Source organism: Temnothorax nylanderi, unplaced genomic scaffold (assembly GCF_030848795.1).
Source record: "Temnothorax nylanderi isolate EJ_2023f unplaced genomic scaffold, tnyl_v1.0 TNYL_tig0409_pilon, whole genome shotgun sequence".
Lineage (NCBI taxonomy): Eukaryota > Metazoa > Arthropoda > Insecta > Hymenoptera > Formicidae > Temnothorax > Temnothorax nylanderi.
In genome coordinates, this window is record NW_027249471.1 from 122212 (window position 1) to 149471 (window position 27260).

A 27260-nucleotide genomic window follows, 5' to 3' on the forward strand; every position below is an offset into this window, starting at 1 on the left:
TCCGAACAAAATTTGTAAATCGAATGTCTTCCTCGCCGCTCTGCTCCCATATTAGATCGTTGGCTTCACGATCAATCGATCTGAAATAGCGAGTCCACCTTTGATGCTCCAAATTCGAGAAGCCATTGATTCTCACCTCATCACGATATAATCGCTGAACCGTCGCTGAAATCAAATTACATAAAATTAAAAAATGTTAAAAATATAAAGATACGAAGTATACATACCTGGCCACGAAGAATTCGAATTTTCACCATGTCTGTAACGCGCACCTCAACGATGGGTATGTTATCAACCCATACTATCTGTAAAAGTTATATACCAGTTAATATTTACAAATTTGCATTTTAATCGCGAATTGTTATACACACCCCAGTCGTTGGATAAGATATTTGAATCACATCTTCAATATAAGCCATTATATAGCAGTTATGTAACAAAATGCATGTAATAAGCCGTATGTTTGCAAAGAGAGACGGTGCTCTGACCCGAGGCAGAGCTCAATTTATAAGGAACGAAAAATGTAGAGAGAGGGTTGTACGTGATTTATCTGCGGTATTGAAAAAAAACTAGCTGTCATGAAAAATAATCTTCTACTTACCGTTGCATCTTGCAATCGCGGGTGGATACTCTGAACCGCTATCGAATATAATGAGAAGCGAAGATGCGCGTGATTTATCTGTGGCATATTATGTTATGCGAAAATAATCCTCGCGAGAAAAAAGACAGCTATTGAACAACTATCAAACAACTAAAACATCTTTAAAAACAACTAAAAACAACTAAAAAAACAGCTATCAAACAACTAAAAATAAAAAAACAAGTAAAACGTGTGCAAGTAGAAACTTGCACATTGCTTCCTCATAGTTTTAAAGTGTGCAAGTGGAAACTTGTCTTCGCTCACAAAGCTCCTCTATGAGGAAGCTTGTATTTTATTCAATGTATAATTATTAGTATTTATTTGTTTTGGCTTCCTCATAGAGGAAGCTTTGTGAGCGAACTTGACTGTTTTTTTTAACAGAAATTTTAAAGAATTATTGATTAATTAACCAAATTTTTTTAAAAATGTCCGTGGTTGCTCTAACTTTTGCAAATATTGAGATATCGGGCTGTTTTTTTTTTAATCGATAAAGTATCGTGTAAAGAAGGTTGGTATTTAATTTGGCAATGATCGGTAAAAAGGTTCTTTTTTAAAAAGTTTTTGCAGCTGTAAAATCTGAAAGTGAATAAACAGCGAAGTTAGAAAATACTCAAGACAAAGTAAAATATATTAATTAAAAATTCCATATAAAAAGTGTATTATCGAAAAAAAAAACATTAAGAGAAAAAGAACCCCTTTACCGATCATCACCAAATTCAATACCAGCCTTCCTTGAACGAGACTCTATCAATTAAAAAAAAAAACAGCCCGATATCTCAATATTTTTGCGGAAGTTAAAGCAACCACGGACACTTCTAAAAAAATTTAAAAATTTTTTAAAAAAGAACCCTGAAAATTTTTTTAGAAAAATTAAAAAAAATTTTTTTTTAAAAAGAACCCCTTTACCGATCATCGCCAAATTCAATACCAACCTTCCTTGAATGATACTCTATCGATTAAAAAAAAAAACAGCCCGATATCTCAATATTTGCGGAAGTTAGAGTAACCACGGACATTAAATCTACACATACACACACACAGACATTTTTTTTAGGCGATATTTTGACGTTTTACAACGATCTGAACATATTGGCAGAAAAACTCAAAAACCAATCTCTTCGTTGGTTTCTTCTACCCCTATTTCATATATAATTTTTTTAAATTTGGTTGACTTAAACCCAACTTAAATGCAATCGAAGGTTCATATACGAAATTCACGAAAACAAAGCTTCCTCTATGAGAAAGCAACTATCAAACAACTAAAACATCTTTAAAAACAGCTATCAAACAACTAAAACATCTTTAAAAACAACTAAAAACAACTATCAAACAGCTATCAAACAACTAAAAAACAACTAAAACAGCTTTAAAAACAGCTATCAAACAACTATCAAACAACTAAAAACAGCTTTTGAACAGCTAAAACAGCTTTTGAATAGACTTTAAACAACTAAAAACAGCTATCAAACAACTAAACTAAAAACAACTAAAACAGCTTTAAAAACAGCTATCAAACAACTATCAAACAACTAAAAACAGCTTTTGAACAGCTAAAACAGCTTTTGAATAGCTTTTAAACAACTAAAACATCTATATTATATTACAAACTATGTGGGAAAAGGAAATAAAACATTTTATATATACATATATAGTTTATTTTAAAAAATCATAATTTTTTCTGGTGTCGCGACCACCAGTTACATATTTTTAATACATTTTGTAATGCGCAATTCTTAACATGTTTTTCACATCTTATAGTATTAGTAACATCTAGATTATTTAAAGATTCGATATCTTCGTAATCGGCATCCAAAGTCTCAATGTTTAGATTTTTTCTAGCTTTATTCTCAAGTAGATCCACCAGCCATTCTCGTTTTTGGCATCCCTTGACGTACACAAGAGTCGACGTCTCGTCGCCCTCTCCAAGCACGGCCGATGTAATTAAATGTTTGCCATGCTGTATGGCACGTTTCCATCCTCCCATCGTAGTCCATGGTGATTTGCAATCAACCAAGAAGCGCATGATTTGTCGGATTTCGTGAGGAGACTCCATGGCATGGGACATGTAAAAATGTAATGCGCCAAAACGGTCCCGTTTCTCAGAACCGCCAACTCCTTTACGACAAATTTCATCCCGACGGTGAAGCCTTGCAGATCGACAAACGTTGGTACGATCATGACGAAACGACGGAGCAATCTGTATCTTATCGCGGTACATCAGTGTATCTTATATCGCAATACCCGCTGATATTGCAATTTACATGATTTTGCGCACTACGTTCGACAATGGACAGTATTCGATTACGCGATCATGCAAAATGAGACAATAGGCGGTAGTATTTGCCGGTACATTCTCTTTGCAGTCAAATTCTATTCGCACATCCACGGTGGCGCTCTTGACAGATTCGTTTTGTCGCGAGCAATCGATGACAACAAAAGGTCCTTCCATCAGGAATGTATACAAGCTGCAAAGCGTATCACTGGAATCGTATCCGTAATAAGCTTTACGAAAACGCGCATACATATCGAAAAGGACGGCGTATCGATTTTTGCCAAAATCCAGATTCAAGTCGTCGTACGGATAAAATTCAGAGTTTAGATAAAGTTTCACGTTGGTCAAGTTACAGTCATCGAATACGCTAACATTTTGAGACATGATATTCTTGCGCCCGGTCTGCAGCGCAAAGATAACGTATCGCGGCTTCTCCAGCTGAGTCGCCGTTTTGACGGCCCACGAATGCTTGGTCGTGCTCTGCAACATGGGGTACTCGTACAGATCCCACGAACGGAAACTAACACTAAGATATCGCCCGCTTTCCAAGGCCCGTAGCATGGATAGCTTATTGATCTCGTTTAATGTGACGTGAGGCATTCGCCACTGTACTTTAAACAATTCAATTTCCGGCTCCGTCGCCGGATTTCCCACAATGCAATTGTTGTCGCTGCGCGCTCGTATCAAAATTAATTCGTGACGAGCGTTAACAACCACGCGTTTGTAATCCTCGCAAAAGCCCAGCAACCTCTTGAGCGGTACGCAAAAGTTGAAGTATCCTTCCGGTATGCTCGATGAAACGTCCCATCCAGCATTCCGCATGAGTTGAGAATCATTATACGATAGCGATACATAGTTCTTGATGGTACTGGTTATTCCAACGTTTCTGTTGCGATCAATCTCCACACCGTTGAGCTCGTATCGAATCTCATCGAACATGAACGCTGCACAATTATTCGCAAGCGTTGCCTGAGACTCGTCATTCCTTTTCTTTATCGTCAATCTTCCTTCAACGTAGAGAAAGCTCTCGCACGGCAACGTGTATAAATCCTGTTGTTGTATGGGTATTCTTATCTTCATCGTTATGTCCAAACGTTGTGTTGGCGTACGGATTGTACGTGTGTGTCTCAATCTTGACGACGCTGTCGTCAAAGATCGGTTCACCTCCAATGTTTAAGATATTAGCCATTTCGTACGAAGAAACCCAATGATTTCAGAAATTCAACGTTCGACGCAGTGAGTTTCTTCTTTGGCGATCGGATTGTCTCTCTAATTTTGTTTCTCGTCTGTTGCACCTGCTCAGCTTCGTTCAGTACGAGCATCTCACGTTATCGCTGTCGTCTTCGTACATGCAGTCTAACGGTGATCTCCTCTCCACGAAAATCAATCAATCGGCCGTCCTGATCCACGACGCGAAGCGTCAAGTCCGAAATGCTCCGTACGATGATCGGAAGGTAAATGATCTGTGCCGGCGTTTCCGATATCTTATATCCTGGAGGCACACTCGCTGAAAACTCGTGTATCGTGTGCACGTACTTGTCGTTGCTGTACGCACCCGCGGTCACGTTACACTCTATGCGAATGATGTTTACGTTGATGATATTTATCGGAACATCCGATTCGTGCCATGGTCGCGACTCCAGCACGCGATTCGCTGAAAATCCCAGCAGCGATCCAATGTTGTTCGGTTTGGTGAAATTTATCCGATAAGCGCACTTGATCTCGCTCTTCATCGTATTGTTATTAGCCCGAATAATAATCAATGGGTGCGATTCATCTTCGTTTATCGAGACATTATTGGATTGATCCCATAAAAGAGCGCGTTTCAGATACATGTCTATATCACGCAGTTCGTACGATCCTTCGGGAATGGTAATTTCCTTGTCGTCGTCATAGTAGAATTTATTGTTCGACGAATTTACATTCGGTATCGTGTGATAGGTTTCAAAATCTGTCAGACCGAGCTCGTAAACGCCATCGCTCAAATCCACGGCGGGAAAGTAGCTTACCGCGAGGATGCTGCTCTTGCCGGTGAGCGTAAATGTCAGTGACATGTTTGAATGAATACTGAGATTAAACAGCGTAACGCCGGTCTTTAAATTGATTGTCAGCAGACTGTAGAAAACGCAGACACAGTTGTCCACAATTGCTCTGATCGTATCGCTGATATGGCGTGCGATTGTACTCTATTACATTGTTCTTTAGATACTGCGCCAATTCTCTCGGTGGTCGAAGATTGCCAAAACTGTCGAAATATATGGCACGATCTCCCCTCTTCGCGTACGCCACCCAGTGAGTACCCGGTCCCTCAGTATTATCCAAATTCACGATACCGCTCTCGTTTCGACGTACACCGCCGATCGGTAACGAGTCGCGCATGAAAATACCTCGAAAATATGGAATGCGCATACGCTTTGCCAAATGTTGCAGTTGTACGTTGGTAGTTACGCCCTGGGGAATTTTTAGCGTCTCTTCGACGTTTTTTTTTTTTTCGAGACTCCCCGTCCGCGTTTGTACGGAGCGAGATAAAGTCCGTGACCTTCCATGGCGCGATTGTGACGTTGCATCTCTTCCAGCTGACGCCGCGCGGCTTTGTTATCGTTCACGGCTTTTGCGACTCCCGCCGCTCCGCCGACCAACGAACCGAGAACCCCTAATAACGGCAGGATCGGTAGGATACCACCGCGTTTCGCTATCGGAAGTATTCGCTTGTTCTTCTTCTTTTTCTTCGTTTTCAAACCCATACCAAGTTTCGTTTTAGCCTTCATGGCCGCCCAGACGGCTGTAGCTGCAGCTCTCTCTCCGAGAGTCGAATCGTTCGCGGTGACACGTTTTCGCGCTTTCGCGGCAAGTATATTGTCTGCCACGTGTCGTTCTGCGAGATCGCTGCTACGCGAGTAGGCTATGTCGTGCTCGCGACACGCTGCGTCCAGTGGATTAATACCCGATCACCTCTTGCCAATCGTGTTTCTAAATGAGTTCCCGGACCGCAAAATTGATAGCCGGGAATGTGTAATTCGATCGGAAGCGCGTTTATCGCGCGATTCAACAGACCTCGACCTATCTTCGGCGGCATTCGCCGCAGTTTTTTATCAACGGCGGCGGACCGTCGATGTGCGTTTGCTGACACTGCAAATTATAATGTATTAAACAGCGACGGTATTGCTGAACCTCCGAATCTGCCTTGATATGTTCGGGAAGCTTATCCCACAAATAATCTATATGATTATAAAACTGCCGTAGTAGAATGACCTTTGGTATATACTTTAACTGCTCGGCGGTTAAATTGTAAATATCGCTGTTATCCGACACGAGCAAAAACATTTTAAAGACTGAGCATCTCAGCTCTACGCGCCTCTATAAATAGGCCAGCTTTCTCGATACCGTTTTTCATTCGTTGTGGAGGGGAGGTAAAATGCGGTTCGTACGACAATCGCGGACGATCAAAGTGACAAACTTTGACGATAGGATACAGTTAACGAAAGAGGTACGCAAACATGGAGACATGCTACCGATTTCTATACGTGGTATCATCTGCGGTCCGTCGAATTGCGGCAAGACAAACGTCTTGATAAGCTTGCTGGAAAGTCCGCACGGTGTACGTTTCGAGAACGTGTATGTGTACTCGAAATCGTTGCAACAGTCGAAATACCGATATTTGGAGAATATACTAACACCGATAGAAGAAGATTGGCTACTTTACGTTCTCGAATAACAGTGACGTCATTCCACCGAGCGATGCGCTCCCGAATTCTATTTTTATCTTTGATGACGTGGCGTGCGACAAGCAGGATACGATAAGAGAATACTTTGCAATGGGCCGGCACGCGGACGTTGACTCCTTCTATCTTTGTCAGACGTATGCAAAGATACCGAAGCATCTTATACGCGACAACGCGAATTTATTGATTCTGTTTAAACAGGATGGTACCAATCTGAAACACATATTCAACGATCACGTAAACACAGATATGTCATACGATGATTTCAGCAAATTGTGTCATACATGTTGGCAACAAAAGTATGGATTCGTGGTGATAGACAAGGACAGCGCGAATGGTGGATACAGAAAAGGATTTAACGACTTTGCGATACCGAAACGTGGTTAGTTGTTGTCGACGCGCCGATTGAACAACGTTATCGCAACATGGACAGCGGCGAGGAGATTAGAGAGCGCGAGAGGATAGCAAATCAAATTGCAAAAACGAGCGATTCGATTCGCAAAAAGTATCACGCCTTGAAAACTGGTAAAATGGAGGAAGATATCGCGTTGGAGAGACACTTTAAGCCCATCATCGAGCCTCTAAGACAGATTGCCGAAAACACTGTTGGCAAAGAATCTGATGTGTCAAAGATTGAGAATGAAACGGCGTGGGAAGACGAAGAGCCAAAGTTCAAACGAAAACGACCAAACGTCTCGTTTAACGACTCTGTAATGGCTTCAACTCCGGTTACGTTGAAACGATCGATAAATGTGCCGTCTAATTTGAGCAAAATAACTAAAATTTTACAACCGCATAAATCGAAACGATCGACAGGTCCATTGAATGAACCACCGATAACCTCTGCGCCTTCCGTGCAACCCACAATGCTCGAATCACTCGCAAACGAAGATGTTTTCGAAACCACGGATGACTCACTCGTGACGTCCGTTCGACAGCAGTTGCAAACATCTGAGGGTCGAGAAACGTTGCGAGATCACTTTGGTCTATTGGGCCAAAAGTACGTCGGGGCAGTTCTGAGCGGCGATCAAGAAAGCGGTATAGACACCGTATACGGCGTTTATTTCAGCAACGATGGAATGATGCTCGGTAATAAACGTTTTGACGTGAACAACGCGGACAACATAATTATCGACGGCATACGATACTGCTGGCACACGCGGTCTTTACGAGTTGATCTTTAAGAAATTTCCCAATGACGATATCTACACGGAGGACGATATGCAAACATACAAGAGCATTCTGTTGACGACGAGTGCTCATAAACGCAATTATGATGCTCACGCTTGAATAAATGGCAACAGGGGATACAAGTACACAGAAATAATCGCACCGTTGATTTCGGGTAAAATAGCTGGAAAAGGTATACCGCGTGCCATGACATTAAACGGCAACAAGATCGACCATATAATTGCATCGTCGATTTCGGGTAAAAAAGCTGGAAAAGGTATACCGCGTGCCATGACATTAAACGACAACAAGATCGACTATGTTCATTGGGACGATCCCAACGAGCTTGTAGATCGTCTCCGATTGCTCGAAGCTTCGCGCCTAGCGGGTCACACCGGTCACGATAACGAGATCCTGTCGATTATCGAGGAACTTCGCGAGGCTGGACTTATTATAAATTAAACCGCGCGTCGGCGAGTCGTTCAATCAACATCGAAATGCCGATCAACAAGTTTGGTATATCGCTCGGAAGAGGCGGTGCGGAACCATACTATCAATGGAGCGGATTAATCAGAAATTACGTGCGCGATAACGCTCTTTGCATGGTCGCCACCGACTTTAACGCGCAATCGCGCAAGATTCGACGGATAGCGCCGCCTGTAGATGATGGCGATGCAGCCAATAAACGTTACGTTGTGACCGAACATTTGATCAAGGATTCGTAGGACTTACTTGGATGTAGTATTTTATGGTCGCCACTGTGTTTTCCAAGCGATCACACAGAACGCTGATGTTCTCGGTCGCCTTGATCGAGAAGCTTCCTTCCTTCCTTCTTGAGATGATATCTTCCGGCTGCGTGGCTCGTCACGTTTTTCTGCGCGATGTCGTTCGACAAGGGCACGTACTCGCACTCGGTTCGCGTTTCAGATAATGTTATCAGAGGATAGGAAATGTGAATGAACTTTTAGATTTGTATTTAACAATAACAAAAATAAAATATATTTGTTTCGGCACAAAGTACACGAAATAGAGAGAAATTATCTCTGTAACAGGTAACGGATGTTAACCGGGTTCAATCCCGAATCTTACACTCTACTCGCTTTATAAAACACGCTACGCGAAAAAACTATCTTTCCACTGAGCGTATCGCAAGATATCTCCGAGTGATTCTATATGGAATAACCGACGTTCGTTCGACGATTTCCCAGGGAAAGACTAACCTCGAGCCTTGGCTCGAGCTGGCTTATATACCCTCTCTGGGCTGATATTCCCACCCACAGGCTCTCAACCAATGAGAATCGGTTGCGAAGCCCGCATTCGCTTTCTCTTTCTATCATGCAGTCGACTGGTCTGAACACGCTCGACGTAAACAAGATATCAAATTACCTCGCTGGCTCGAAGCTCGCGGCTTGCATCAAAGCAATGGAATTTTAATTGATTCTACGAAAAGACATGCGACTACATGATCAACAAGATTTATTCCTTTAGCAAACAAATATATGTTAATAAAATTTGATGAATCCTGCGAATATCGTTCCCGACATTATTCTTATTCCTTTTTCCCTAATGTATACATTCTTGCACGCTATACAATAAGTACGGATGTCCCTGCTCATTACATAATTATCTAATCCCGTATGTACATTCGTTCATGCATACACTCTCTTTCTCTTTTCAGATTCATCACGCTGGCTCTAAGATTCTTCAGGATTCACCAGGTAAGTATCGGTAAGTATGTAATAATTACACTTTCTCCCTTTTGGACAAAGTAACGTAAAACGCTTATAATTCTTGTAAAAGGTATCCAACGTATTTATATCTGTCTACGTTACATGATTCCATCGTTAATATTTATCTAACACGCTTAATTCGAAATATCACGTAACTGACCTATGACAACGCAATAATTATATACGCATCTAAATGCAATTTTAACTGGATATACATCTTTCTTTTGTCACAACAATGCATTCTATGCGATAAAATACGCATATATCTCAATAATTAATTATCTCGTAAGAATAATAAATTTCTTTAATATCGACTCGAATTGAGTAATCAACGGCTCGTTGGATTCGTTTTACCTTTCTGAACTTATATCTATCGATAAAATATAAAATATACGTCAATTACGGATTTTGACCCTAACGAGTGCATTTCTTAATTAATGCCTCAAAATGAATTTAAATAGCACAGGATGGTTTCTCACATCCCTCTGAACATGAATCTATCGAAATATCACGAAAATATTCGATAACTAACAATTTTGCAAAATTTTGTGAAAATCCGTAATTATGGAAAAATTCAAAGTTTTTTTCCATAGGTGACTTTGATTGGTCCCTTTGAACACAAATATCAAATAAAAACTTTAAAAAATCAATTAATACGAGTTTTGACCCCGAATGGTCATTTTCTTAACTATGATGTTTGCATAAGTAACGTCAGATTCTCTTTCCATGTGTCCTAGGGAACACGTACATATAGTTGAATCATCATAATTCGACTTAACAACAAATTTCACCATTTTATTGAAAATCTTTAAATAATCGAAAATATCGAAATTAAACTATATAGATCACCTCCAGGGATCGTTAGAAATCGTTTAAGACGATTCGCAACTCGATCGGTCGCTTATTGACAAAGTGCACCCTAAATGGTGAAAACTCGTAATAATGAAAAATATCGAAATTAAAGTGTATGGGCAGTCTCTCTGGGACTAGACAAATTGTTTAAGCCCTTAAAAATCAAAATCGCATCATAAATGGCGAAGTTGCCCCCAAGGGGTGAAATCTTTAAATAACGTTAAAAATCTCAAATAAACTATACAGATGGTCTCTCTAGGATCTAACTAGACGTTTAAAACCTTATTTCGCTAAATCGCATCACGATTGGCAAAGTCGATCCAAAAGTGTCAAAATTCGAAATATTGCGATTTCTTAGAAATAAACTATATAGGCTCGTTCCTTGAGACGATACGAATGTGTCCATGCTCTTCTTTTATCAAAATTATCCAAACTAAAGATTTTTATAGAAAAGTGTCAATTTTGTAAATATCGATCCTAAATCGACAATTGACATTTATCTGATGTCTGGTAATCATAAATGATCGAAATCTATCGTTATCCGCGCTAATCTATCCTTCTATCGATTAATCAGCTGATCGCGCTTAATTCGCGTCTGATGGTAAATTACGGTATATCGATCACATTTGGACTCGTCTCGATTCACTCTACGCCAGAGCCGGGATTTAGTTGCACATTTCGGGCCGATTCCCGAGGCGACGCCTCCTATACCCCCACTACCGCTCGAGGCTCAGCGGCCGAGCTGCCGATCGCTCACGTGACGCGTCATCTCAGGAGCGTCGCGCGTGCTATAAGCATGATGGAACTGTAATCTCCCCCGAATAATATTAAAAAGTTAGTTATATAGAATATATAATTATAATTAGGACAATAGTTTCCGCGCCACCCATGGGGTACTATTGCTGACGCGTTTTTTTTAAAGTGGTATCCCCAGTAGGCCTACTCCACTGAAAAGATAATATGTATTTTTCTTTTTTTCCTTTAAATGATAAAGTAATCACTGCGCACTGCGCAGAATGCATTTGATTTGCAATTACTGCACCTATCGCAGAATGCATTTCTGTTCCTCTTTATTTTACTCTCATCACTGCGCACTGCGCAGAATGCATTTTATTTGCAACTACTGCGCCAATCGCAGAATGCATTTCTGTTCCTCTTTATTTTACTCTCATCACTGCGCACTGCGCAGAATGCATTTTATTTGCAATTACTGCGCCAATCGCAGAATGCATTTCTGTTCCTCTTTATTTTACTTTCATCACTGCGCACTGCACAGAATGCATTTTATTTGCAATTACTGCGCCAATCGCAGAATGCATTTCTGTTCCTCTTTATTTTACTCTCATCACTGCGCACTGCGCAGAATGCATTTTATTTGCAATTACTGCGCCAATCGCAGAATGCATTTCTGTTCCTCTTATTTTACTCTCATTTACTAATTGGTCGATTTTCTAGGCCGTTTACATGATTTTACAATAGATGGGATATCTATAGGAATGTTAGAAGAACTAGCTCGCATTAATGAAGTTAATGATTTATCGCTTAAGGAAGAACGTTTATCGGTTTTTATCATTTTCATTTTCGAAAACGAGCATTCACATAAGTATGTGGATCCGAACATGGAAAAAATTCGAAGACCAAAATTTTTAAGATTAGGGTAATTTGAATTGTTTAAAATCTTAAAAAAGTCCGCTCCTTTTTCTGGACGAGTTTTAAGGGAAAGATCATTTTGCAAATCGCAAAGTTCCTCTTGAAATTCTACATTTTGTTTTTCGATTTCCGCAGTGAGAGGATTTTCGAACAAAACTAAGTCCTTTCTAAGACTTTCGAAGTCAGTAAAACGCTTGTCGAACTGAGTTATTAATGAGTCAATTAACTGAATATGTTTTTTAAAATTACAGCTTGTGCCGTATTCTTCGAAGAGAATCTGGCAAGAGGGATAGAAATGAAGAGCATCTTTTTCTAAATGATTTTTAAATAAAATTAATTTTCTACGAAATGAGTCAATATGACTAACTAATTGACATATTGTTTGGTCGGGCTTTTGCAGCTTTAAATTTAAAGTATTTAAATGATTGGTTACATCGGTGATAAGAGCGAGTTCACAAAGAAACTCCGTATCTTCGGAGAGAGATTTAATGTCATTATCTTTGCCACTAGACATTTCTTGCAAGAAAAGGAAGATCTCTTTTCTTATCGCAAAAAACTTTTCTAAACATTTTGCAGCACTGAGCCATCGGACTTCACAATGTAGGGGTACATCTGTATAAAGTGCATTATGTTCTTCGAGAAAGTGTTGAAATTTTCGATGAGAAAGAAACTTGTGGCCGCCTTTTATTGAATTGATGATTTTTGTAACAGTTTTCATGGCTGCAGACAATTTTATAGCTTTCCCACATAATGCTTCTTGATGAATAATACAGTGAATAAGGGGGAATTTTAAATTGCGCTGCTTTATTTGACCGAAGAAACCAATTTTGTGACCTACCATCGCTTTTGCGCCATCTGTTACTATGGCTGAACATTTCGAAAAATCGGTATTCAATTTTTGAAGAGTTTTTTCCACGGCTTTAAAAATATCTAGACCTGTTGTTGTGTCATGTAATGGAACAAAATCTAAGAGCTCCTCGACATGTGAAAAATCGTTTTGTACAATTCGAGCAAAAATACTCAATTGACTCACATGTCCAATATCGGTGCTTTCATCTAAACATAATGAAAAATAAGCACAACTGGGTAACAAAAATTTTAGTTTTTTTTCTATCGAACAAGCAATATCAGTAATTCTTGCTGCCACTGTCTTTTTACTTAAAGGAATGCTAGCAGCTTCAGCAAGCGTCAATGAATTGCCGAATGATTTTACTGCCTCGATGAGACATTCCTTTATAAAATTACCTTCCATAAACGGCTTAGAATGTTGGGCAATAAGAAGCGAAATAGCATATGATGCAGTAACAGCTTTTACCGAAGAATTAGCATTATTAGAATTATCATTAGAACTGGAACTTTCCTGATAAATCAATTTTAAACCCTCTATTAAATTACATTTTTCTTGACCTTCATATTTTGAATATTCACTTGCATGTTTTTTTTCATAATGTCTCTCAATGACAAATTTTTTCACAACAGCAGGTTTATATTTGCATAAAATACACACCGTGTGATTGCCAATAAGTGCAAAAAAACTATCCTCCCATTTCTTATCAAAATGTTGTTCATACCTTTGCTCACTGGCCATCGTACTGGTTTGACAAAAAAATTACACAATCATTAGCACGCACACTTAAGGAAAAACTATACAAAAAACAAACCTTATAACTTTTCGAAGAAATATAAGAATAACGAAGAATAATAAGAGTTTATATCCACGCACTTTATATCCACGTTTCACGAAGTGATCCGCCAGCGACAATAACGGTTGGAAAACAAGAAGGAATCAAAACAATTGCATATCGAATGCGCGGCATAGATACGCGGTATAGTTAACGTAGGAAATTTAAATCTCTCTTCGTAAATACGGTTTCTTTGTGAACTCGCTCTTATCACAGATGTAACCAATCATTTAAATATTTTTAAAGCTGCAAAAGCCCAACCAAACAATATGTCAATTAATTAGTCATATTGATTCATTTCGTAGAAAATTAATTTTATTTAAAAATCATTTGGAAAAAGGTATTCTCCATTTCTATCTCTCTTGCCAAATTCTCTTCGAAGAATACGGCACAAGCTGTAATTTTAAAAAACATTCACTTAATTGACTCATTGATAAGTCAGTTCGACACGCATTTTACTGACTTCGAAAGTCTTAGAAGGGACTTGATTCTGTTCGAATATCCTCTCAATGCGGGAATCAAAGAACAAAATTTAGACTTTCAAGAGGAACTTTGCGATTTGCAAAATGATCTTTCCCTCAAGACTTGTCCAGAAAAAGAGGCGGACTTTTTTAAGATTTTAAATAATTCAAGTTACCCTAATCTTAAAAATTTTGGTCTTCGAATTTTTTTCCATGTTTGGATCCACATTCTTATATGAATGCTCGTTTTCGAAAATGGAAATCATAAAAACCGATAAACGTTCTTCCTTAAACTTAAACGATAAATCATTAACTTTATTAATGCGAGCTAGCTCTTTCGTTCATTAATAAATTTCACATTATTTTTCTTTTTAGTGGAATAGGCCTACTGGGAAAACCACTTGAAAAAAAAAGGCGTCAGCAATAGTACCCTATGGGTGGCGCGGAAACTATTGTCCTAATTATAATTATATATTCTATATAACTAACTTTTTAATATTATTCGGGGGAGATTACAGTTCCATCATGCTTATAGCACGCGCGACGCTCCTGAGATGACGCGTCACGTGAGCAATCGGCGGCTCGGCCGCTGAGCCTCGAGCGGTAGTGGGGGTATAGGAGGCGTCGCCTCGGGAATCGGCCCGAAATGTGCAACTAAATCCCGGCTCTGGACTAGACGATGATAACATTGCACTAATGTAATTCACACAAGAAGGCCGAGAGTATCAAACAGATTCAGATGAAAGTAAAAATAAACGGAGAAGGTTTTTAAAGGATGGAAGAGAAGGTGCAGATTTTATGCTGTCAGGAAGAGAATGCCAAAAACGTATTGCCGACAGACGAAAAGAGTTCCAATACGTTGTGGTTCTGCAAGGCGGAATGTGGAAAGTCTGCGACGAACTGGGAAGACGATCAGATCTCCGAAGCGATGGGTCAGGCGAAGTAAAAAGTTCACTCAGGTAGATTGGAGAATGTAGGAACAAGATACGATAAACTTGACAACCAAGAAAATACAATCTCCTATTCTCAACTGAGAGCCATCCCAGTCGACGCCTGTAAGGCGTAATATGCTCGTCGCGTTTAAGATCAAAGATATAACGTATACAACAATTCACAAGTCTCTGTAACTTCGTGTTCAACTCATTGCTTAAACTATCATAGACGAGGCAGCAATAGTCTACATGAGGCATAATCAACGTCGTTACTAATTTAATTCTTAACTCGGTGGAAAGAGAGTTTCTGTTAAATTTTAATCTGTACAGCGCACAGTGCACCCTTTGTGATACATGCGAAATATGCCTCTTCCAGGATAGGGTAGACGTAAAAACAACTCCTAAGTTCCTCACCTCACTAACAAAAGGGATAGGTACCTGATTTACCGTAATGGGAGGTAGAAGGTTAAGATCAATGTTCCTAACGTAAGCATTACTCCCATAAATCATCACTTTCGATTTGGACGGGTTAAGTTTCAAACCATTGGATTCTGCATAATCAAAAATGGCATTTGCATCTCTAGAGATTAACTCCAATCCGTGACGGATGTTGGCCGGGGAACAAGAGAGGTAAACCTGAATGTCATCGGCAAATAACATATGAAATGCATGTAGTAATACCCTTCCTATATCATTGATAAATAGAGAGAATAAAAGTGGCCCGAGCACAGAGCCCTGAGGAACGCCCGATGACGTATACAACCACTCTGAGAAGTTTCCCGCATCATCAACCACAGATTGACAACGACCAACCAAGTAAGAAAAAATCCACATGAGAACAGCATCGGAAAAGCCGATCTCCTTTAACTTGATAAGTAGCTTGAGATGTGGAACAGTATCAAACGCCTTACTAAAATCAAAGAGGATCATAATTACAATAAGACCCCCATCAATCGCCTCTTTAATGTCGTCACAAACCCGCAGAAGCGCTGTCTGTGTGTTGTGACATGGTCGGTATGCAGACTGTCTGGGGTTTATGAGGTCATACTCGACTAAGTATTCTGTAATCTGTGAGGCCACAATTCGCTCAAGCAGTTTAGACAGCTCTGGTAAATTAGCTATAGGTCTTGTATCAGACGGGGATACCGGAATACGGATCTTCGAATGAGGGCGGATCAGCGCACGCTTCCACTGAGGCGGAAAAGAGGAAGTTTCCAATGAGCAATTGAACAAAGCAGTGAGATGCGCCGAGATTATAGGCCAAGCAATACGCAGGATATAGAGCGGTATACCATCCGAGCCAGATGCATAAGAGTGGAGCGGCTCTGTTGAGATAAGTTTAAGGACCTTGAGGAGAGAGGGGAGAGAGGAGAGAGAGGGGGAGAGAGGGGGAGAGAGGGAGAGAGAGGGGGAGAGAGGGGGAGAGAGGGGTGAGAGAGGGGAGAGAGGGGGAGAGAGGGGGAGAGGGAGAGAGGGGAGAGAGGGGGGGAGAGAGGGGGAGAGAGGAGGGGGGAGAGGGGGGAGAGAGGGGGAGAGAGAAGGAGAGAGGGGGAGAGAGGGGAAGAGAGGAGGAGAGAGGGGGAGGAGGAGGGGAAGAGAGGAGGAGAGAGGGGGAGAGAGGGGAAGAGAGGGGAAGAGAGGGGAAGAGGAGGGGGGAGAGAGGGAGAGAGGGAGAAAGAGGGAGAGAGAGAGAGAGAGAGGAGAGGAGAGAGAGACTATTTGCGTGTCTTATTACATATGTCCTCCGGGGCGAAGCCCGGGTAACCAGCTAGTTATTATATGTGTATTACATTTTTATTACCAAATAAACCTGTCTTATATACCAATTAATTTTTAAGACTTGTTGTTTTTATTATTTAAACTTTTTAAACCTGTTTTTGGTTAAATTTATTTTTGTATAAATTTTTGTTTTTAAATTTTTTTTTATTATTTTAAACTTTTTAAACCTGTTTTTGTTGGTAAAGTTTTTGTTTTTAAATTTTTTAAAATTATTATTTTAAACTTTTTAAACTTGTTTTTAGTTAAATTTATTTTTGTATAAATTTTTGTTTTTAAATTTTTTTGTATGTTTTTGTTTTTACATTTTATTTTAAATTTTAGTTATTAAATTTATTTTTTTATAAGTTTGTTTTTATTATAACAACTGGTACTGTGCATATACACGAAGCTGCCTGTTACAACTTTTGCATTTTAAATTAATCCGTTTTCCGTTGAAAAACATCGTTATACTAAATTTGTGTGATTATTCCATGTTAAGTTCTTTTCTTTATTAAGTATATTATATAATATAAGTGTGCCTTTACAACATAATATAAGTGTGCCTTTACAATCGAGATACGCAACTGGTGGCCCGCGAATCGGATCCAGCCCACGAGGCTTTCCAATCTGACCCGCGACGTCCAAGCTTGACCCGCAAACAAATGAAAAATAAACTGAATTATTAGCGCATGCCGCCAAAATGTTTTTCATATTTATTATAGTGATTGTTGCGCTTGGTCTGATGTAAAAATATTTGCGGAATAAACTCTTTAGAAATTTATTTAGACAAAGATCACGATATAAATGAGTACTCCAAATTTCATAAATATATAGCAATCAATATTATAATTATTTAGAATAAATAAACGAATTAATTTAATTTATGTAAAATTCTTATTATTTAAATTCAGAGTTCCAGAGTTAGAATCGATTAAAGTTAACCATGAAAGAGTGCTTAATTTTTTGCGCATTTTTATTTGTACGTGTACCGAAATCAATCGCTTACACAGGTATTACAAATTCCATATTTCCAAATTAGAAATTACGTATTTAAAACACTAATTGTTTAGTCCATTATGTATGAATTAATAGAGGAGAAAAGTCAAAAGACAATCATAATTTATAGAATTTTATATTCTTCGCTACTAATTCGCTACTAATATGTATATTAGAGTGATTGCGATAGTTACTCCAAAAAAGACGGTTGTCATTCTAATTTGAGTAAATGCAAGCACTCATAAAGTAAGAGTGAATTTTCACTCAAATTTTTAGAGCGGCTACTCTACCGGAACAATCTCGCTCTGAAGCTATAGTGAATCACGATTCACTAAAGATCGACTGATATAAATGACTCTAACAGAGTGAAATTTTCCACTTAAAATTGTAGAGTGACATAATTCACATGGACACTGATTTACTGCACTCGGAAAGAGTGCCTTTTTACTCAAATAGAGTGCGATTTCGCTCCAACTTATAAAGCGCAGTTTTACTCTTATTGTTAGAGTGACGAATCACTCGAAGTGCACAGGCTCAATTTTCCTTTTTTTACACTTACATTTCACTCGTTTTGAGTGATATTTTACTCTTTGACTTTTAGAGAGTAACGGGAATTTTTGCGAAGGATATGTTATCAAGCTGCGAGAGCTACACGTAAGTAACGCTTATCAGTAGGCGAAAATAATGAACAATATGATGAAGCAGTCACATAGCAAGCGACAAGATCTGGCAATTTGGTTTTATTATTATTTATAAAAAATATTATGTAAATCGTCGTAGAAGCGATATGTTGTAATTGCACTATCGTTCAACTTGACGAGTTTTGCGCGTCAAATCCTGTTGCGAATTGCGCAAACAAAAGACGTGATAACAATCGGAAGTCGTATTATATCATAGCGCGGATATACATCGGCTTTTTCCACGACACGTAAATACGTTATGAATTATGGGATTTATATAAAAGCGAGGAATGTCTGCGTCGATCCAACCAGTACGTTTGTGTATCAAAGCGAACTACGATGATTAAGCTGTTCCTTATTACGTTGCTTTGTGTGGCGGTGGTAAGAAATCAATAACAATTCATTTATAATCTCGGAATGGAGCGATGCGTAAACTAAGCGCATTATGTTAATATGGATATTATAAAAGTTAAATATATGAAAGTCGCGTTTTAATAACAAGATTGAAGTCGGACTTCCCCAAGATACATACGAAATTGATCAAATATTTAAAAAATTTGTCATATATCTTTTCTAACGCAATGAGAAGAAAAATAAAAAAAGGGAAAGTAGATATAAGAACAAATTTTTTATAGCTCTTATATTATCGAAAACAGAAGACAATATAATATAAATAATGTATATTCTTCTAAACAATGCTTTTGTAAGTAATTTCTCGAAGATGTTCGAAACACTCGATTAATTTCACGAAATAATACCAATTGTTTAGAGCTGTGTAATTAGCGTTGTTAATATTTTGATATTGTCCAATATGACACTAATATGATTATATTTATAATGAAACATTTAACTTCCTTTTTAGCTCGCCAATTTACCGATCGACCAATTTAATCAAGTGAGTATGATTGAACGTTCTGTAATTTCTCGAAATAATGCCACTAAAATTTGGCAAATTTGATTCAAATTTTCAATAAAGATGTGAACAATTTTTTCGTATACTCATCGGTTAATTCTTGTGATAAGATAATTCTTATTTAAAGCCAGGAGGAAAAATGGATGAACTGACTAATATAATGGGTCAAAGTAGTCCTTTAGTGCGACGTGCGGCACAAGGACCTCCGCAGGGTGGATCTCCGCCGGGACCACCTCAGCAGACAGAATTTTCGGGATCTTTAAAAGGATCATTTTCGGGATCATCTCTGGAATAATAGCAATAAACTCTGGTAGATATTTTCCAAATTGAGGATTGCGATCCTTTAACGAACTCATTAATAATATTCGGTTTAATTCGATAGATTATACAATCAATTAGAGAAAATGCCATCTATATGGTCCGTGCTGGATCTTGGTAGCCTAATGATGATATTGTGTAAATTTTGTATGCTTTTTTCTAAATTCAGTCAACTACGTTTTTAAAACACAGCTCTTTGTTGGATTAGTTAATTTACATAATTAAATCGATTATCGATTAAGTTCGGTACTCTGGCTGGAGTGATATTTTTCGCAATAAATTCTTTCAGTGATTTTAATAACGATACTTATTAGCATAAAAAAGTTAAATCGATTATCGATTTAAGAATGTCGATTTACTGTTCTAATAAAGAGCTATGTTTTAAGGACCGATAAAAAAATCAGTGCGCAATTTACTGAGCTTGGAAAAAAGTATACTTACAAAAGTTAATAATACAATATATTTATTAATACAATAATACAATATTATCATTAGGCTACCAAGATCCAGTCCGGATCGTAAGTGGTATTTTCTCTGATTGATTGTATCATGTCGGACCTGTTTCGCTTATTATTGTCCATAGATTTTTCCATGTTTTTATTTTATCGATAGTAATCGCAGTATCAATTGTGTAAAACACGTTTAGCATAATGCAAGTTACTTCGTGTAAAATTAATGATATCAATATCCAATTTTTAATACTAACAATAAGTTTTTCACAACTTAGTTTAATGAAAGAAATTTAAAGAGTCAAACCAACTTTAAATGATTTATAAGTCACGATAGAATTTTAAAAATTAAAAGCACTGTACATAGAAGTAGATTGTGAGACATATCAGATGTTCACATATGTCAAAAAGCATAAAAATAAATTAATAGTCTGCAATTCAACTAAAATTTTTATCTAAATTTTTATGTGTCTGTGAAGTTGGCATATCATTTTCCAGCAGATCAAAAATAAAAGGGAGTTCTTGTCGCATGCAGTCGAGTTCTATAGTTCCTGATACTTTTTAGTAATAGTTCTGGTGATTTTACCCCAAAAACAGTCGATCGAAAAAATGATCTGTTAACTTCCCGTAGCAGATCATTTTCTAGCAGATCAAAAATAAAAAAAAGTTCTTGTCGCATGCAGTCGAGTTCTATAGTTCCTGATACTTTTTAGTAATAGTTCTGTTGATTTTGACAAAAAAAGTCCATTGAAAAAATTATCTGCTAGTTTTCCGAAATCTCGGAGTTCCGGTTTATCTAAAATATTTTTCGAATAGTTTTGAGCATATTGAAGCATTTTCTACAGAGTTTCCGACACTAGCAATGTTGTATGATTGTTTAAAAAATTAATACCGCTCGAAAACCGAGTATTTAGAGAGAATAGGGTGATATGCTGTACGAAATGTCGCAGTTCCGGTTTATTTAAAATATTTTTTGAATAGTTCTGAACATACTAAAGCATTTTCTACAGAGTTCCCGACCCTAGCAATGTTGTATGATTGTTTAAAAAATTAATACCGCTCGAAAACCGAGTATTTAGAGAGAATAGGGTGATATGCTCTACGAAATGTCGCAGTTCCGGTTTATCTAAAATACTTTTCGAATAGTTCTGAACATACTAAAGCATTTTCTAAAGAGTTCCAGACACTAGCAATGTTGAATAATTTTTTTATAAATTAATACCGCTCGAAAGCAGAGCGGTAAAATTTTTTAAACAATCATACAACATTGCCAGTGTCGGGAACTCTTTAGAAAATGCTTTAGTATGTTCAGAACTATTCGAAAAGTATTTTAAATAAACCGGAACTGCGACATTTCGTACAGCATATCACCCTATTCTCTCTAAATACTCGGTTTTCGAGCAGTATTAATTTTTTAAACAATCATACAACATTGCCAGGGTCGGGAACTCTGTAGAAAATGCTTTAGTATGTTCAGAACTATTCGAAAAATATTTTTAATAAACCGGAACTACGACATTTTGTACAGCTGTTTCGAAATCGTTAAAGTGACGATTTGAAATAAGCGCCGTAACATCGGCTCAGACGTCGCGAGCGCGATCGGGAAAGGCGCGACAGTCAACGAGCGCGGCAACGGTCAAGCTCCGGCCCTAGCAACGATTATTATTCTTCGTCTCCTTTGTGTTTTTGCCTGAGCTTTTCATTCTCACGAGTTTTATTAGTCATTAATATCGAGAAAAGATAGTAACGCGAGACGGGTTGAGTGCGCGTATCGTCGCCAAGAAAGCTTCCTTCACAGTTACCTGAAGAATTGCATCTTGGAGCGAGGAGTTACTAAAATCTTGAAAAGCCTCAGAGTTCTGACGTGGTTTGCTCCCGTCCTCTTCCAAAGGCCTCACAAGGCCGGACGGGACGCTTTGATGTTAATCACTCCCTACGGATACGTAAACGAGACGCCCGAAAGTTTGAACGTCGTCGCTTCTACCTCGAGAGAGGCTTCAGGTTTGATTACCCGATTCGATTGCCGTGGTATTTCAAGAAATGCATTGTCGCTATTCTCGCCATTATCTTACCGCGCGACTACGTAAAGTTCGGTTTGACATCCTCGTTATTTGTGCATTTCGTGAGCAGTCACTTTCGATTTCCTTCTATTGCGTGTATTCGTAGTCGGTTGTGACATTGTTAATTTTCTCGTTTTAATCTCCGCGGTATTACGTGCAGTACTTGTACAATCATTCTCGCCATTTTAACGTTACGCGCCCACGTGATATGTTCGACATTGATTTAACTCTTGATACGATATCCGCATTACAATGTATACGTTTGTGTCGAGTGACCCGGTATTTTCCTTATGTGTACGTGCATTGTTTCTTTTTGACATTGTTCCTGTGGAGCGTTTCCGATAATTCATCTATTACGAGAAGTGCTCCAAAAAAATACGAGTTTACCGCTTGGCACACGGCTGCCGGGGCACACGGCTGCCCGAGTTTACCGCTTGGCACACGGCTGCCGGGGCACACGGCTGCCCGAGTTTACCGCTTGGCACACGGCTGCCGGGGCACACGGCTGCCCGAGTTTACCGCTTGGCACACGGCTGCCGGGGCACACGGCTGCCCGAGTTTACCGCTTGGCACACGGCTGCCGGGGCACACGGCTGCCCGAGTTTACCGCTTGGCACACGGCTGCCGGGGCACACGGCTGCCCGAGTTTACCGCTTGGCACACGGCTGCCGGGGCACACGGCTGCCCGAGTTTACCGCGTGGCACACGGCTGCCGGGGCACACGGCTGCCCGAGTTTACCGCTTGGCACACGGCTGCCGGGGCACACGGCTGCCCGAGTTTACCGCTTGGCACACGGCTGCCGGGGCACACGGCTGCCCGAGTTTACCGCGTGGCACACGGCTGCCGGGGAGATTTCTGAGGACTGTATGATACACCGCAACTATTGTTACGCTACTTTGATCTGATAACCGCGACTGATGACTTACGTGATACCCACGACTGATTGATACACCGCGACTGAGATTACCGCTATCCCATGATAACCGCTCAGCTCAACGACATCACTGCGCGCTAGACATCTTTGATCTGCGCGCCATTCATCCTTGCGTTCTACGTTCCTGATTTCCTGCGACCTGCGCGCTAGACATCTTTGATCTGCACGCCATTCATCCTTGCGTTCTACGTTCCTGATTTTCTGCGACCTGCGCGCTAGACATCTTTGATCTGCGCGCCATTCAACCTTGCGTTCTACGTTCCTGTTTTCCTGCGACCTGCGCGCTAGACATCTTTGATCTGCGCGCCATTCATCCTTGCGTTCTACGTTCCTGATTTCCTGCGACCTGCGCGTTAGACATCCTTGCTCTGCGCGCCATTCATCCTTGCGTTCTACGTTCCTGTAGTTCCTGTGACCTGCGCGCTAGACATCCTTGCTCTGCGAGTCATTCATCCTTGCGTTCTACGTTCTTGTCATCCTTGCGATCTACGAGCTTGTCATCCTTGTCAACCGTTACCATTCCTGATTCCTAATATTACTCGGCGAACAGCATATCACCCTATTCTCTCTAAATACTCGGCTTTCGGCCGGTATTAATTTATAAAAAAATTATTCAACATTGCTAGTGTCGGGAACTCTGTAGAAAATGCTTCAATATGCTCAGAACTATTCGAAAAATATTTTAGATAAACCGGAACTCCGAGATTTCGGAAAACTAGCAGATAATTTTTTCAATGGACTTTTTTTGTCAAAATCAACAGAACTATTACTAAAAAGTATCAGGAACTATAGAACTCGACTGCATGCGACAAGAACTCTTTTTTATTTTTGATCTGCTAGAAAATGATCTGCTGCGGGAAGTTAACAGATTATTTTTTCGATCGACTGTTTTTGGGGTAAAATCACCAGAACTATTACTAAAAAGTATCAGGAACTATAGAACTCGACTGCATGCGACAAGAACTTCCTTTTATTTTTGATCTGCTGGAAAATGATATGCCAACTTCACAGACACAATTTTTATTCTATCACGACCGTCCATTTGTAAATCGTTCAAAATGAGCGTGACAGTCAAAAGAAAATTGTCATTAACACTATGACTAGCAAAGCAATCAAATGGCTGGTTTGTAACTTCTTATCAATTTTATAACGGTACATTTTTTAAATATTTTCTATGACTTTTAATGCAGTATGTAAATGATTAAAATGATCAATTTTCTTTATTATTCTTTTAAAACATATATATTATATGTGTGTGCGTGTGCGTGTGCGTGTGCGTGTGTGTGTGTGTGTGTGTGTGTGTGTGTGTGTGTGTGTGTGTGTGTGTGTGTGTGTGTGTGTGTGTGTGTGTGTGTGTGTGTGTGTGCGTGTGCGTGTGCGTGTGCGTGTGCGTGTGCGTGTGCGTGTGCGTGTGCGTGTGCGTGTGCGTGTGTGTGTGTGTGTGTGTGTGTGTGTGTGTGTGTGTGTGTGTGTGTGTGTGTGTGTGTGTGTGTGTGTGTGTGTGTGTGTGTGTGTGTGTGTGTGTGTGTAGGGTGTACAAAAAGTGTTAAAACCCCTTTTATGAAAACTATGCATTTTACAAAAAAATGTTTTTGACAAAAGTTGTAAGGTTGCAAAAGATCTATTTACTGACCTCGTCAGTTTGACCTTAGGTAGCGTCGTTAAGGTCAAGTCAGGATCACTTTAAATTTTTTAAAATGGACTCCCTATTTTTTGTTGCATGTTCTTGTAACCCTTGTCGAGACGTTTTCAAAACACTGTAATAAAGCTCTTTTTCTTTAAGAATTTTCTGAGATATTTTAAATTTTATTATAATATTTTTACTACAAAATATAAAATATTTTATAAAGTGTTCACTTTTCGATGGCTTTACCTTGAAACTTTTACACGTAGAATAATGAAAGAAATCTAATTATAATATTAATTTTTACATTAATATTAATTTTTACATTTGCAATTTTGTAAAATTGAATGTGTACAAAATGCAATAAAATTTCTTAAAATTATTTTTTCTTTTTTTTACAACAATCGATTCCTTTCATTATTCTACGTATAAAAGTATCAAGGTAAAGTCATCGAAAAGTGAGTACTTTACGAGATATTTCATATTTTATTATATTAAAAATATCGCGACAAAATTTAAAATATCTCAGAAAATTCTTAACAAAAGATAGCTTTATTATAGTGTTTTGAAAACGTCTCGCCAAGGGCTACAAGAATACCCAATAAAAAATAGGGAATCCAATTTAAAAAATTCAAAATAACCCTGACTTGACCTTAATGACGCCACTTAAGACCAAACTGATAAGGTCAGTAAATAAATCTTTTTAAACCCTACAACTTTTGCCTTAAATGTTTTTCCATATTTTCCATATTTTTCGAGATATTTGACCGTTTCGGGACTTTTGGGACACCCTGTATAGTACATTAAAATAGTATAAATAGATATACATACGTTAATCATTGGTGGTTCTACTGTTAAAAAACAACGCGCGCGTCAAGAATTAATCTTGTATATTTATTTCGCAGGTCTCTTACGGATATTGTGGTCTTGTAAAATAGACGAAGATGATTATATTTCACTCAGCACTCTATCACATATTTTACTAAATTATTCGCACGGCTAAGAAAAACCCCGATGGTTTTAGGATAATAAAGCTTTACACTGCAAAAAGGTTTTTATTATTGCTTAAACCGATCCCATCCATACTTATTTCTCTATATCTTATTTCCTAAACCAAAACAATTTGCGAAAGTCTTTTTTATCTTTCGTATAAGATGTTTCCGTTATTAAATCCTTACCCCCTCTCCCTCCTTTTTGATTCTTCTATTAACAGAAACAAATTGTAAATAGATCAAATATCTTTCAATATTTTTCTAACACATATTTTTGAATAAACAAAAATCTAGGTTATTTTATACATTTTACTGTTGATAGTATATATTACCTTTTTCAAAAAAGGTAAAAAAAGGCGCCAAGTATGCGCAATGTATGTTGTAAATCCAAAAATCCAACCTAAGTGGCAGTAGCTTTAATTGTCATAAATGCGTAAAACATGAACCTCAATCTAAACGTTGGACTACGGAAATTGAATGATTAGAAATAGAGTGACACGACTTAATAATAACCAAGATTTAATTTAACCATACGTTATTTGTCATACTATACATAATACATACACAACTTGTTATAAATGCCTCCCCACCTGAAGATAGTTCGCATCCGAGTCAAAAGTAGCTATTATTAGCTATTATTTGTACATACATACATACAAATATTTACATTTAGGAGAAATTCACGTGTTTCTCTCCAACCTTCATCAAACGACTATTTCGAATATTTTCCTTGGCATAGTCAGTATGTCACATTTAGTAAAACATTCTCCGTGATATAGTGCGGATATAATGACAGCTCAACAACTTACATATTGTAATTCGATTTGGGAGCACTATAGTAAATTAGATTATTATATAAAGTGCAATGAAAAGCAGTGTAATGCAACTTCTAAAGATTGAATAATTATGGAAGCGCACTTATTCCATAAACATAAAATATTTGTCACGCAAGGCTACTTTATAATGGTTTGACGAATCCAGCTCGCCATGGCGATATTCCACACCCGAACAGAAGTATATTGCGAATTGCATATAATTTGTAGAAAATATATTTGTGTATAACATATAAAAGAATACAAAAAAATTAAAAAAAAATTTAAAATTAAAAAGATTCGACTTTGCCTAACCTCCACGTGGTGATCTTTGGGTAATGCAAAGAAGGCAGAAAATATAAGTTCTAAATTTAACTGATCCTACGGCCCGCGGTATAACTTCAAATTTCACATTTAACCCGCCAAAAAATCTCGTTACGTTTCCCTGCTGTAGGGCTTTCACTGCCTCGCTAGTACCGGTGGAGGATCTTTCCGCCGATTTTGGGTTTGCATACAACGGCGGTACACTTATTCTAGCTTAGCTTAGAGGCCGAAAAGCTATCGAAAAATTCACCGATTAATCCTGTAGGCCTTCTACAACATTTTGTCTTT

At 38.6% G+C, this 27260-nt stretch overlaps 1 long non-coding RNA gene across 1 annotated transcript; it reads left to right on the forward strand.

The window, feature by feature from the left end:
• Positions 1-18849: 18849 nt before the first annotated feature.
• Positions 18850-25894, forward strand: LOC139782414 (uncharacterized). Its single transcript, XR_011720875.1, has 4 exons — positions 18850-18926; positions 19408-19440; positions 19586-19768; positions 25750-25894. It is a non-coding gene; the product is annotated as an uncharacterized lncRNA (long non-coding RNA).
• The last annotated feature ends 1366 nt before the right edge of the window (positions 25895-27260 follow it).